This window comes from Pelophylax lessonae (assembly GCF_965119305.1).
Source record: "Pelophylax lessonae genome assembly, chromosome: 5".
NCBI lineage: Eukaryota > Metazoa > Chordata > Amphibia > Anura > Ranidae > Pelophylax > Pelophylax lessonae.
In genome coordinates, this window is record NC_138772.1 from 329,620,123 (window position 1) to 329,636,027 (window position 15,905).

The following is a 15,905-nucleotide window of genomic DNA, read 5'->3' on the forward strand; positions in this document are numbered from 1 at the left end:
TCTTGCCTGCTTATATTAACAGAAAAAGATCACATATTGCATAGCAATAGTACAAGATAATGTAACAGATCCCCAGCACACACAGCCTACAGCAGAACCCCCCCGCCACCAACTCGACAAGAGGTGGAGACAAGGTGGCAATTCAAGAAGCCACAAATACAGATTGAGACCCACTCATTCGCCTTCCCCCCACTGCGCAGCCTGGTCCCCCAACAGTCTACACAAACAACACTGCTCTGCACCCTCAGGCGTTGGGGACCCTTGATATATAAGGCTGCACCCGGCATCCAGTTTGTGCAAGCTTTTACTGCGCAGAGGGAAATTAGTACTCCCTACTGGATCATTTGACCATCTAACCATACCCACAGCTGCTTGGTATTTTTTTCCAGCCACTACACCACACAGACACCCAAACAAAGCCCTTAGTAGCATCCCAAAATAATGGTCAGATAACAACTGGACATGCTTCTGATCCTAGACATCCAAAGCTCTGCCCTAATACTGTGCAAACTAGATGAGTGGCCTGAAGTGGCCATCTAGAAGTTCGCTTGCTTGACCATACTTGCAGAGGCTATTTAATGTAGAGGCACTGTCACCCCATTGCAGCATAGGCTGTGGAGAATTTCTTGTCCTTTGCCTAACAGGAAACGTAACCAGTAATTATCATATACTGAATATTACATTCTTTCTCTTCCCTATGTGTATATATATTTATAATATCTAGCTTAAGTTCTGATTTATTATTATGGACAGTTTTGAAGATTATACAAACATCCATGTAGTACTCATATTAGAGAAGAGAAAACCACATGGTCTAGCCACGTCAAACTGTACTGTGTGTAGAAATGGAATCCTTTATGCTAGTATGTTGACTGTAATCTGACATCCTCTAATTGATTACCAGAACTCTTCATACAACAACACAAAAATGATAAAGCTATTCTCTCTTCCAGTTTTACACTTCTACACAAGAAGCTCATATTTAAATCAAATGTGATGAAAGGGCATTGGCAAGCTAGTAATTTGGTATGGTTGAATGGCCAAAGTAATTTCCAGGCTTATCAGATCATGTTCCACTTGTCTGAATGGTCTAGTTTCACTTCTGTGCATCAACACAGTCTCAACTGCCAACCCTAAATAGAACTGTTCACAAAAGGCTGAAACACGTTTTTATACCATAATGTAAACCAGATATGACCTTCAAGTCCATAGTATATTCATCATGGTGGCAATAGCTCATTCCATTAAATATATACCTGACAATGATAAATGTATATTTGCTATATAGCAATAAACAACAATAAAAGAATCAAAATAATATTCAGCTAATGATAAACATATACAGGGGCATCTCATAAAATTGGAATATCATCAACAAGTTAATTTATTTCAGTAATTCAATTCAAAAAGTTAAACTAATATATTTTATATAGATGCGTTAAACACAGAGTGATATATTTCAAGCATTTCTTTCTTTTAATTTTGAGGATTATGGCTTATAGCTAGTGAAAACCCAAAATTCAGTATCTCAGAAAATTAGAAAATGACATAAAACCAAGAAAAAAAGCTATGTTTAATACAGAAACGCTGGCTTACTGAAAAGTATGTCCATGTAGAGTATAGTATGCAGTATACCAATACTTGGTTGGGGCTCCTTTTGCATGAATTACTGCATCAATGTGGCGTGGCTTTGAGGCAATCGGCCTGTGGCACTGATGAGGTGTTATGGAAGCCCAGATTGATTTTATAGCGGTCTTCAGCTCCTCTGCATTGTTGGGTCTGGTGTCTCTCATCTTCCTCTTGGCAATACCCCCCAGATTGTCTATGGGGTTTAGGTCAGGCGAGTTTGCTGGCCAATAAAGTACAGATATACCGTGATCATTAAACCAGGTATTGGTACTTTTGGCAGTGTGAGCAGGTGGCAAGCCTTGCTGGAAAATGAAATCAGCATCTTCATAAGTCTGTTTAGCAGAGGGAAGCATGAAGTGCTCTAGAATTTCCTGGTAGAAGGCTGCACTGACATTGAACTTGATAAAACACAGTGGACCAACACCAGTAGATGACATGGCTCCCCAAATCATTGCAGACTGTGGAAAATTTTGCATTTTATTTGGAAATCATGGTTCCAGAGTATGGAGAAAGAGTGGAGAGATACAGAATCCAAGTTGCATGAGGTCCACTCTCAGTGATGGGTGATTTGGAGAGCCATGTGATATGCTAGTGTTGGTCCAATGTGTTTTATCAAGTTCAAAGTCAGCGCAGCCCTGTAGCAGGAAATTCTAGAGCACTTCATTCTTCCCTCTGCTTGCCAGCTTTATGGAGATGCTGATTTTATTTTTCAGCAAGACTTGGCACCTGCCCACATTGCCAAAATTACCAATACCTGGTTTAATGATCATGGTGTCCATGTGCTTGATTGGCCAGCAAACTCGCCTGACCTAAACCCTATAGGGAATCTGTGGGTATTGTCAAGAGGAAGATGACAGACACCAGACCCAACAATGCAGACAAGCTGAAGGCCGCTATCAAAGCAACCTGGGCTTCCATAGCACCTCAGCAGTGTCACAGGCTGACCGCCTCCATGCCACTGCAGAGGGTAGGTGAGCCTGCAGATGGTTATCAACACTAATAAGAGGAAGTCACTGGCAGGGTCAGCAGGTGAAAAGACACACCATGTTATACAAGTTTATGGCATAGACTATATGTGAGAGATTCACTGTTGCTTTAAAGCTAAACTCCAAGCAAAATAAAAATGTAAGCCTTTAAGCATACAAAGGGAACACAACCTATATTCAGATATGCCTGGTTACCAGGTCACCCCACTTTATTTTTATGGTAACCTGTTGATCTGTATGCCCTATTTACTTACTTGTTTGTGACACAGGAAAATTATTCCCAAAGGCACCCTTTGTTCTGTGCTGTCTTTTGCATGCAGAAGACATGATGTATCAAAATGTCTGTATTTAGAAGTGCCCCAATAGCAACCAATCAGATTCTTTTAGTTTATGTTGTTTCTTATTTCAAAAGGTTCTGTAAAATCACTTAAAATGAAAATTCTTAATGCTGTTGTGCCAAAACACTGCCTAAATATGCAATGTGCACATTTTTAAATACTGTAGTTTGATTTTTACAAGGGTAATTGTCATCTTTTATAATTCAATGAATTACAGCCTTCTGTAAAATGTCAGAGGTCCCTAACAGTCTCTTCTAACATACTGGCATGATCTCATAATTTTTCATTTTAAACTGAAATCAGTCTCTTGGAGCATGGAAGCAGTAATAGTAGATTATGGGTAGGGTTACGTATTGTGTAAATGAAAAAGCAACAAAAAATTTAGCTGTGGCAAAAACTGGGTTTTACATTATTTTAGTGTCTGATTTATACTGTGTTTTGGTAAAAAACTGACCTAAAGTGGTAGTAAACTGCTGCAAAAAAAAAATCAGGCCAGCAGGTTTACATATTGTACTAATATGCAGCACATACTAGCACATTATGACAGACTTACCTGCACGTGAATCCCTCCAGCGCAGCGATGTAATGTCTCCCCGGTGTTTCTATCTCCACCTGGTCTTCCTTCCGGGTTTGCAGGCTCCGGCTGTATGAATGGCTGGGACCATGATAACATCACTCCAAGCATGCACGCTGGAGCCCCAGTCTCTGCACAGAGCTCTGAAGGTATGGCATGGATATAACAAAAGAAAATGTTTTACTTTCAGTATATAATTCTTATCTGTAAGTACTCTTTGAATAAAAATATATACAGTATGTATAATGTAATTGGGACATTTCAATAAATATTGACCTTTTTAACAGTTTTATGTGAACAGGTAAAACCCTTCCCCTATAGTTTTGTACTGCCCTCTCAGGCACTGTTGTTGCATGCAAACTTGATCTTTTCATTTCTCCTATTTGAATGGTTTATGAAGTAGAGTCCAGTGCCGGTGTTCTATCAGAATACCGATATCTATCAGATACTGCAACCGGAAGTGACGTACGGACTAGAACAACTTATTGTGCATGCTCCATGCGTTCCAACATGGCCGCTATGTGTTTCAATAGGTTTCCTAATATGAAAGAACATGAATCAGAGGCGGACATCTTCTTACACCCATGCAAGTCTTGAATTTTACATTTATTTTAGCAGTTAATTCACCTAATAGACTGAAATAGACTATTTCACCGCGTTACCTACAATTTTAATCTGTGATTTGATACTATTATAAAAGCACTAGAAACATGTTTTTGGTACAAAGCATTTTTTCAATTTGCTACTACAAACACAAACAATTTAAAACGTTTACATGCAAAAAAAAATCATAAGGAAAGTAGGGAATGAAGGAGTTTATAAAAATTAATTAGGATTCACTAAAAGGGTTTGAAAAATATTTGTTTTTTACCACTTCTGGCCTGAAAGGATTTACCCCCTTAATGAGCAGACCACTTTTTGTGATACGGCACTGCGTTACTTTAACTGACAATTGCGCGGTCGTACAATGCTGTACCTTAATTACATTGATGCCCTTTTCCCCCCACAAATAGAGCTTTCTTTTGGCTTTTTATTTGATCACCTCTGCGATTTTTATTTTTCGAGCAAAAAAACAAAAAAAAGCAACACTTCTGAAAAAAGAACAATATTTTTTACTTTCTGCTACATTCCCAATAAAAAAAAAAAATTAAAATCTAATTTCTTCATCAATTTAGGCCAATTTGTATTCTGCTACATATTTTTGGTAAAAAAAAAAAATCCCAATAAGTTTATATTGATTGGTTTGCGCAAAAGTTATCGCATCCACAAACTAGAGGAAAGAGTTATGTCATTTTTATTTTTTTATACTAGTAATGTCAGCAAACAGCAATTTTTAGCGGGACTGCGAAATTGCGGCGGACAGATTGGACCCCTAACTGACATTTTTGACACTTTTGGGGGGGGGGGGGGGGAACCAGTGACATCACAACAGTAATCAGTGCTAAAAATATGCACGGTTACTGTACTAATGACACTGGCATGCAAGAGGGCCGATCAAAGAGTTAAATGTGTCCCTAAGGGGTGCTTTCTTATTGTGGGAGGGATGGGCTTGCTGCATGAACACAGAGACCTATGTTCCTAAATAAGATCCCTGTGTTCATAACTGACAGAACAGCGGTCTGCCGTGTTTACAACGGGGAGCGATCGCAGGTGCTTGGTGGCAATCGCGGCTGCCGGAACCGCTGATTAGCTTCCCCTGTGGTGAATGGGTGTGCACGTGCGCCCCCCGCTAGCGGTCCTGCGAAGTGAAGTACAGGTACGTCTTTTTATGGGACAGAGCCGACCTGCCGCCGTAAAACTATGGCGGCTGGTCGGCAGGTGGTTATGAGAATGTTGAATCCCAGAAAACTTTAGCTGAAATAGGACTTCACTGGTATCCATATATGAATGTTTTTCCATCGTAAAAACATTGTTTTATTTGTTATTCCATAAACAATATATATAAAAAGTATCCAGGCTGGTGTACAGCATATGTGTATGGGTAAAGCAACATTTATACAATACAATTCCCTAATTCGTTTTCATATAGATGGACAATAGTGACATAGCACAAGTATATACATCTCTTAACCTCAAACTTAGTGTACTTTTTGATATAACACTAGAAAACTGATAACTTTCCAATTTATAGTCTACAGTACATATACAAACAAATGGCAACCACCCCAATATATAACTGTCCTTTGCAGCAAGGAACACATGGAAGGAGGACACAATTAAAAAGAAAAAGAAAAATCCTAGCTCACTTACCAACCAGCCTGCAACAAACTGAATTGTCCTGTCCAACAGTTCACGTTAAAACCAGGCGTTAAGTTTGCACACATTTGTAAATATAGAATATGCATAAGCCACACGGCCACTTTGCAGCACCCCAATGTACTGCATTTCTAACTCTATAAATTTTGAGAGTCTCTAAGTGAGCTGGGAATTTTTCTTTGTTTTTCAACTACAGTATACATATACCACTTCTTCAAGAGATGATGGGGTATACATCTGTAGACAAAAGGACAAAGATCGTTGTTCACTTACACATACAATAGTAGAGGGACATCTGTGTCATGAATGAACAATATTTACGAAATTCCTTTGTACTATCAAAGGAAACCAGCCACAATTTAAATCAAATGAAAACATGGTATATGCCTAGGAAGGAAATGCGTCTCAGTTGCTTCAATGTGGTATGTGGTAAAACAGTATAGTAATATGTGATCATAATTTCCTGTGAGCTATTATCACATTTATAATACCATCAACCCACTGGTCAAATCATCTATAGGGGGTATATAAATGTCATCCATCACTTGTGGGAGTGGGAGTAAACTGCCATGCATAATTTGTACCTATAGGTAAACCTATAATAAGTACACCGTTTAGGAGATATTTACTGTACAGGCAGCCAGTGACATCACCTGCGCATGCGCTCTGAAGGAACGGCCACCTGAGCCATTCCTACAGAGTCCTGTGCTGTAAACAACGGCTCCCACACATTCACGCGGGAGTGACGTCATCACAGCTACGGCCACTCACACAAAATCCACGAACCCCCGATGGCAGATTGAGTAAAGATGGAAGCCTTGAAATTTATAAAAATACTCGCGCTTTATCTGCAGCTTCTGTACACAAAGTGTGAGTCACTCGAAAACATAAAAATAAATAGATACAGCGTTTGCAACTATACAAAAAAATATATAATCAAATAAAAGTCCAAAACGTCCAATCAAAAGTTAATATGCAAATAAGATCTCCATTATAATAAGATGCTCTTGTACTCCAATCTTCTTATACAGTAAGTGCTGATTTGCTCCAAATAAACTCACCAAAGGTAATGGACATGCAGTTTTTCAGTCTGGGGGTCAAACAGGCCCAAATGGTATAAGAAATGGCTGGTCACAAGGCTCCGATGTAAATCTCCCCGGCGTGGCTCTCAGATATTCAGGATGCTCCATAAACTCAGAATAAGAAAGGGAACCAATAGTGAAGTACTGTAAAGCTGGTATTTATTGCGCATTATAAATAAATACTTACAGGGCAAAGGATAAAAAAGGAAATGTAGAGTGCAAGGATTCTTCCAGTAACAGCGTAACCAACATGCGTTCCATGATAACCAGAAGTGACGTCATTAGGACTCGGAACCAGAAATTACATCAACATGTTTTGCCCACAGGGCGTCATCAAGGACCTCATTTCTGGTTAGCAAAGACCTAAAACTTATAATCAAGGGGAGCAGCATCCTTCTCGGTGACCAATAGAATCACATGGCGGCCACTTTAAGTAAATTAACCATCAATTCCCATTCATCCCATAGGATTAAATTAAATTTGTCCCAACGGCATCAATTCCACCAGCGTATTGCACATGCCTTTTATAATCTTTAAAAACATACTTTACTACATTATAAAAATCAATTAATATATACATATGTATATTATTATAACCTAAAACCACCTTAACAATAAATAACACTTGATTACATTTAACTGATTAAATGGATTTATCCACCAGAGATATAACAGAAAATTATAAAATAAAAATGAAAAATAATAATGATGAATCAAATCTAACTAAAAGTAAAATGAAAAGAAAAAGAAAAGTGGAAATAAAAATAAAAATCATAATAAAATGAAAAATAAAAATGAAAAAAAAAGAAAATAAATATAAAAAATAAAATAAAAATAAAGATGAAAATACAATATCATTCAATACCTTGCATGTTGCAAAAAAACTAAAAACAAAACAAAAAAAAAAACACCGGTTTACTACCACTTTAAGTAGCTTTTAAATTATCAAGGGTTAAAAATATTCCTGTACTTATTGGAAAACCAAGAATACCTTCAATGGAGATATTCTTCTATGAGGATTTCTATTAGTTTTTTTATTCACACGTAACAGTATTTCATACAATAGCAGTTTTCATTCATAAATGAACACACAGCAGAACATGAGCAGACAAACAGATAGCCCAGTCCTGCAGATTACACAGGGAGAACATGGCTCTCCCTGTGTCCCTGTGTAATCATCAGAGCTCTGTGACAGCCGGCACTATGCTATATTTATCAGGAGCACACAGAACACCTGTTGAAGAGGGGTGGCTGTCACACTGATCAAAAAAAAAAAAAAAGGTGAATACGCAGAAGATTAGGGTGGACCTACAAAGTTTCATTAGTAACAAAATCAACTTCATATCTTGCGCTCTGCAGAAATATTGCCTATTATTGCCTATTACCAACACAAATTGTAATGCTTCAGTTTTTTTTGTTTTCTCTAAAGAGACATTGCAGCTCAAAGCAATGGATATAAATTCAGATGTCAGTTCTGTCCAATGGTGGACATTTTACTAGCAGTTATACAGATATAACATCTAGGGTTATATGTGACTTTAGTTCTGTGCCTGAAAAGCAAAAGTGAGGGAGGGAAAAAGAATATGAAGTCATTGTTGTATCTTTAGCTGCTGGAGCAAATACTACAATTGTCATGCTACATTAGGCTGGCTTAATATCCAATCTACTCAAATATTTAACTGGTAGATTTGCAAAACTTTAATGTGAAAGAAGAAAAATTGCAGGTAGCAGTCTCCATTAACCCAATAATGTATAATGTGTAAAGTAAACCTGCCATAGAGCTGGGCAACTCAATCTGAGCATATAATAATAAATACATAAGCAGAGGTCAATATGGAAGTTTAAAAAAAAGACCCTCCCTGCAGGAAAAAAAGGAAATATACAGTAAATACAGGTGCATTTCATAAAATTAGAATTTTAGCAAAAAAGTTAATTTATTTCAGTAATTCAATTTGAAAAGTGAAACTCATATATTTTATACAGATGACAGAGTTATATATTTCTAAGCATTTCTTTCTTTTATTTTGATGATTATGGCTTACAGCTGGTGAAAATACAAAATTCAGTATCTTGGAAAATTAGAATATTACACAAGACCAATAAAAAAAAAAAAAAATGATTTTTAATACAGAAATGTTGGCTTACTGAAAAGTATTTCTATGTACAGTATAGTATGCACTCAATATTTGGATGAATTACTGCATCAGTGATCAGCCTGTGGCACTGCTGAGGTGTTATGGAAGCCCAGGTTGCTTTGATAGCGGCCTTCAGCTCGTCTGCATTGTTGGGTCTGGTGCCTCTCATCTTCCTCTTGACAATACCCCACAGATTCTCTATGGGGTTTAGGTCAGGCGAGTTTGCTGGCCAATCAAGCACAGTGATACCATGATCATTATAACAGGTATGGGTACTTTTAGCAGTGTGGGCAGGTGCCAATCCTGCTGGAAAATGTAATCAGCGTTAGGGATGATTGAACTTTTGAAAAGTTTGGTTCGACCAGAACACCCGAACTTCCCGAAAGTTCGGCCCGGATTTCAGAACCCCATTGAAATCAATGGGACCCAAACTTCGGTCATCAAAAAACACCATTTTGAAGCCCTAAAACTCAATAAATGTCCCTAAAAAGTGCCTAGGGTTCTGGGTCATGCCCCAGGGACTATTAATCACACAAAAAAAAAGTTCTTAAAAATTGTCATTTTTGATAGAGAGCCAATTATTGAAAAAAATTAGATTTCTTTGGATTTAGTGTCTGGGGGGTCTAAAACGTGTACCTGTGAAGTTTCAGCTCTGTAGCATGTCCAGAACCAGAAGTTTGTTTCTATTAGAATTGCAGTAGAGCAGGATAGTGGCTTCGCTATTTTCACACCCGGCTTTTTGTTGCAGGCGTTTATAGGGCTTTTTTGTGGACGTGTTTGGAGGCAGGCATGACATCTGAACTTCTGTGTAGGGGTATATATACACACACACCCATGTATGTATATATACACATACACATATATAGGTGTGAAAGTAGCAGAACCCTATGCCTGCGCTAATGAAATTATTAACAGGCATAGGGCTTCGCTCCTATCACACCTATATGTGTGTATGTGTATAAATACATATAAGTGTGTGTGTATATATATATACCCCTATACAGAAGTTTAGATGTTATGCATGCCTCCAAAGACGCCCAAAAAATGCCCCAAAAAAATGCCTGCAACAACACACCTGGGCGTTTTTGTAGCAGGCGTTTTTTTGGGCATTTTTTGAGCGTCTTTGGAGGCAGGCATAACATCTGAACTTCTGTGTAGGGGTATATATATACACACACACATGTATGTATATATACACATACACATAGGTGTGAAAGTAGCAGAAACCTATGCTTGCGCTAATGAAATTATTAACAGGCATAGGACTTCGATCCTATCACACCTATATATGTGTATGTGTATATATACATACATGTGTGTGTGTATATATACTCCTACACAGAAGTTCAGATGTTATGCCTGCCTCCAAAGACGCCCAAAAAAACGCCTGCTACAAAAACGCCCAGGTGTTGTTGTTGCATTTTTTGTAATACAGCCCTGTATTAAAGAGCTAGAGATTTGGCGGGACTATCCTATATACTGGGGGGGCGTATTCACTACTGATTGGCCTCTGGACCCCCTAGTCACTCCAATCACATTCCTAGCATCCTCCTGCCCCCTCAATTGGCTTTTACTGATGGTTCTGGTCCAATCACAGGCTTTTAAAGCCCAGTTCCTGTCCCATTGGATTTTGGTTGGTTCTGGTTGCTGAATTCCAAACTTTTTCAGCAAAAAAAAAACAGTCAATGTTCGGGTCGAACCGATGGTTGACCCGAACTGTTCGATCATTCCTAATCAGCACCTCCTATAAAGCTAGTCAGCAGAAGGAAGCATGAAGTGCTCTAGAATTTCCTGGTAGAGGGCTGAGGTGACTTTGGACTTGATAAAACACAGCGGACCAACACTAGCAGATGAAATGGCTCCCCAAATCGTCACTGACTGTGGAAACTTCCCACTGGACCTCGTGCAACTTCAATTCTGTGCCTCTCCACTCTTCCTCCAGACATTAGGATCTTGATTTCTAAATAAAATGCAACTTTTTCCACAGTCTGATCAATGAAAACATTGATTTGCATTGACACCCCCACCCCACCCCACCTCCCACATGTCAAAAAACAGGCCTGCTAAAAGGTTTTTTCAGGCAAAGAGTACCTCTGTAGGTTCAGACGGGGTAAATATGCCTCCACTACTAAAACCAGTAAACTGGCACTTTGGGGATCCACAATACACTCTTGAAGTTGTCATGGAAAACTGAAGATATGATCTAGCACCTTAAAGTGCCTGCTTTTCTGCAACAACATTACTTAGCATGTTTAAAGTCATTACAGGTCTACTTGCAGGTGCACTTGCAACCCCTGGTCTTTAAGAGATCTGAACTTTGCGTGACATTGACCTGCCTTGCACTGTTGTTAATGCACCAATAACTCTTACTAATTGACAAATAATCCTTTCACAAAGAAACATTACCTGAATACCACAGACTCAGCTTCCAGGTAATACCCTTGTGAAAGGATTATAGCTATAAAAGGTCAGGTTTGATACTTGTAATATTGCTACTAGTTGGCTGGACATGTGTTTGGCTCTGTGGAATGATATGGGAGAGTGGTATGATCACAATTTGTATTTCTTCATCTGTATCTTACTGTTTGAATTTACAAAGAATCCAGTGTAAGTAAAATGTGCCAACTGTAAACTTTTTTTTCGGCAACCCCCATTTTGTGCTTTAATTTTACCTAAAAAAGAGCCTTCTACTCCATACATTTACATACAAGTAAAAGCAGATACAATGTCTGGCTTTACAAAATAAAATGCACTTAAATAACATTTTTAAAGGGAGACATCCAATACTGTACTGGTAGCACACAATACAGTGCCTTGAAAAAGTATTCATACCCTCTGAAATTTTCCACATTTTGTTATGTTACAACCAAAAGCGTAAATGTATTTTATTGAGATTTTATGTGATAGACCAACACAAAGTGACACATAATTGTGAAGTAGAAGGAATATGATTAATGGTCTTCAGTTTTTTTTTACAAATTGATATGTGAAAAGCGTGGCGTGCATTTGTATTCACTCCTCTGAGTCAATACTTTGTAGAACCGCCTTTCGCTGCAATTACAGCTGCAAGTCTTTTTTGGGAATGTCTCTACCAGCTTTGCACATCTAGACAGTGACATTTTTGCCCATTCTTCTTTGGAAAATAACTATAGCCAATAGCTCAGGCTGGTCTCAACAGGGACTGTGATCTGTATTTATTTTTATAATATGTTGGGATAAACATGCATTCATTTTTGTTATTGTCATGCTTTTTTTAGATTATAGAACATCTGGGGTGGAATGATGGATTTTTCATATTGCTCAATTTGATTTATGGTGGTGGTCATTTAATTTATATAAATAGGCTTATTTTCATTTAATCAGATTTGTTAAGAATATTTCCCTGCAAATGTATAATAATGTATTAGATTGCATGGGAATTTTCTATTTTTGAATACTTAGAAGTGCTTTTTATGTGTGGATCTATCTATGTAATTTGGTATAGGGGACACACCTGTGTAGTCACACTCTGCTTTAGGTATATAGAGTGGTTTAATGGTAACAGAATTACAACTGCAGCTTGCCGAAGATGAAGAACAATGATATGCTTGAAACTGAGCAGTTCCTGTTCTCATTTTTCTATATACACAATATATACACACAATATATATTATGATAGTGAGAGTCCCTGTCTCTGGGAAAGTAGGTTTAAAATAAGGCAGATCTGAACATAGAAGATCAGAGAAGATAGAGTAGGAGTTGGGGTTGGAGCAGTTGCTGCAGACAGAAGGGAAGTGTGCTCAGGTTGGACCAAGTGGACCAAGAGAGTTGGGCCAACTGGGAGAGTCTGGGAGACCATAGCTGAGACAACTGGAAGAGAGAGTCCTGCGGACCAGAGGAAACTGTGAGTCCCAGAGGAGTGATAAAGCCTGGAGGGTCAGGAGAACCCCTTCCTAGAGGCCAGGAGTGGACCTGAGTAATATGGTACTGTGAACCGAGGCTGAGTAAGCCTTGAGAGCCAGGTGGCTTGGCATTTTGTCATTTGTTGTATTTTTTTGCTGGAGAAGAACACCTGTGTGGGCAATCCATATGTGTATGAGCTTTTATTTTGTTATTTTTAATAAAAGTGGACTACCATTACATCTATCTATCTATCTATCTATCTATCTATCTATCTATCTATCTATCTATCTATCTATCTATCTATCTATCTATCTATCTATCTATCTATCTATCTATCTATCTATCTATCTATCTATCTATCTATCTATCTAGTATATATATATATATATATTAGGGATAGACCGATTATTGGCAAGGCCGATATGCACTTTCCCCGATATATCAGTATCGGCCCCAGGAACTGGCCGATATTGCCGATATTTTTGTGACATCATTCTGCCTTCTTAGGCCTCCTCCCTCGCCTTGGACTGCCTCGTCTGAAGTCGGGACTAGTCTCGCGAGAGTGTATCACAGCCATACACCCACCGACAGCAGCCTGGTGCCAGCCAGCCAGCCACATCCACAGGCCCTGTACCCGCCAGCCAGCCACAGGCACTGTACCAGCAAGCCAGCCAGCCACCCACAGGCCCTGTACCAGCCAGCTAGCCACCCACAGGCCCTGTACCAGCCAGCCACCCACAGGCCCTGTGCCAGCCACCCACCACAGGGTGCCAGACAGTCAGCCACCCACCACAGGGTGCCAGACAGCCAGCCACCCACCACAGGGTGCATGACAGCCAGCCACCCACAGACAGGGTGCCAGACAGCCAGCCACCTACAGGCCCTGTACCAGCCACAGGCACTGTAACAGCTAGTCAGCCACCCACAGGCCCTGTACCAGCCAGCCACCCACAGCTCCTGTGCCAGCCACCCACCCACCACAGGGTGCCAGCCACCCACCAAAGGGTGCCAGCCAGCCACCCACCACAGGGTGCCAGCCAGCCAGCCACCCACCACAGTGTGCCAGCCAGCCACCCACCACAGGGTGCCAGCAAACCAGCCATTAAGCATTAAAAAAAAATTAACATGTTCAGTACCAGATTTGTGTTAAAAATTGTCTTTATTTTTCAAAACTTTAAATTTACAAAATATCGGTCCATATTGGCTGATACCGATACATTTTGACCAAAATATCAGTATCGGTATCGGCCCTGAAAAAAACATATCGGTCTATCCCTAATATATATATATATATATATATATATATATATATATATATATATATATATATATATATATATTTAATAGTTTTCTCTAAATATTTGCTTTGTGTCTTCATCTGACATTGCCAACATTGCTCTTAGATGTAGCGTAGACATGCTTCTATACAGTGAATGCACTTTGTTTATAGCTAGCACCTCCTTTGAGAATTTTCATGTGCACTTAGGTTTCGACAAAGTGTCAATATATTATAACACCAGGATTCCCCTCTGATAGTAAACATTTCAACTGTTCCATATGTTCAGTCTGTACTGATACATGAGCACAATGACAGAAGCAAAGGCAGCAGTTAAAGCTGAACTTCAGACAGATATAAACAACGCTAAATAATGTAGCTCTACATATTATTAATTAATTTATTAATACATTAATAAATGTGTTTTTTTTTTTTTAATATAGTGTAGATATGTGAATTTGATTCATTGCAGTCCATGTACAGCAGAGCTTAGATTGGGGGGTGGAATAAACTGCACAAGGAACTATGCTACAGTGCAGGGAGCATGTTGATAGGAGAAAGCAGAAGGACAGACTTGGGGAGGGAGGAAACTTGTAGGTGATACTGAATAGCAGCTAAGAAATATTAGGTTTCTATAGTATTTTGTTGAGTGGGACCTTAATTTTTTTGCAAACAATCAGATTTCATTTAGACTATGGCAGGTTTCACTTGGCATACTTACTGCATAAGTCCTTAATAAACAATATTTTTAAACATGAATCACTGGCCCACTTTTGCTTGAACGTATGGACATTTTTGCACTCCCCGTGCAGTGTACAAATAACTCACAACATAGAAAAATGCTGTGTAGGGAAAATTAAGATGTCAGTGAATGCAAGGGATGGATTTACACTTTCTACTCCCCCCCCCCCCCCCCCCTTTGCAGGTCATCTGTCTTGTGCTGTGTCTTATACCCCAGTCAGATGGTTAGCCACAGTTTCACACTTATCAAATCAGATGTCATAGCCAATCAAGGAAGGCCAAGGATGGGAGGCTAAATTAGACAATTCAGTACCTCTAGAAGCAATAACTAGATAACTAGAAGAAAGCAGGCACAACGTCACCCTATTCTTCTAAGCAGATTGGTTATAGCTTAGTGGGTGATCTATACACAACACAATATTCTAAAACAAAATGCACAAGCTATACAGGGACAGCAAAATAAGGATTCAGCTGGATTGCACTATCAGGAAGTAGGCCAGTCTAGAACATTCTATTACACACAAAAATGAGTGGTGACCGTGTGCTGCCACTGGTGGCCTTACCCTCCGTAGGTTTTGCTGAAACCTAGCCTTGCTGACTTCTGTACTTAAATACTTATAAAAGGCTGCAAGCTGTGGTCAACCAAATGCCTACAAGTACTGACACTTGCATGTTTCCCAGAGGGTATTTTTATGGAGCCCACTCAACAGGGACTGGGCAATCGTGGCAACTGAAACACAGATGGGGCTCAGTATAATCAAAAACAGCATTTATCAGTAGGCTGAAGATTGTACCATGTTTGAAAACCCATGGTACCCAAATATAATTTCTCTAGCACACTGAAACTATGTCTGCTACTATTTTGTACAGTCACTCTTGCTCTCTCGGCCCTGTTTTGCTAAAGAACCCCTTCAGGGTTCGCATAAACTCACGAGAATCAGTTAGCCATCACCTTTCATAGATTTCATTATAAAATGAAATATAACTTATGATTGATTGCTCAGGG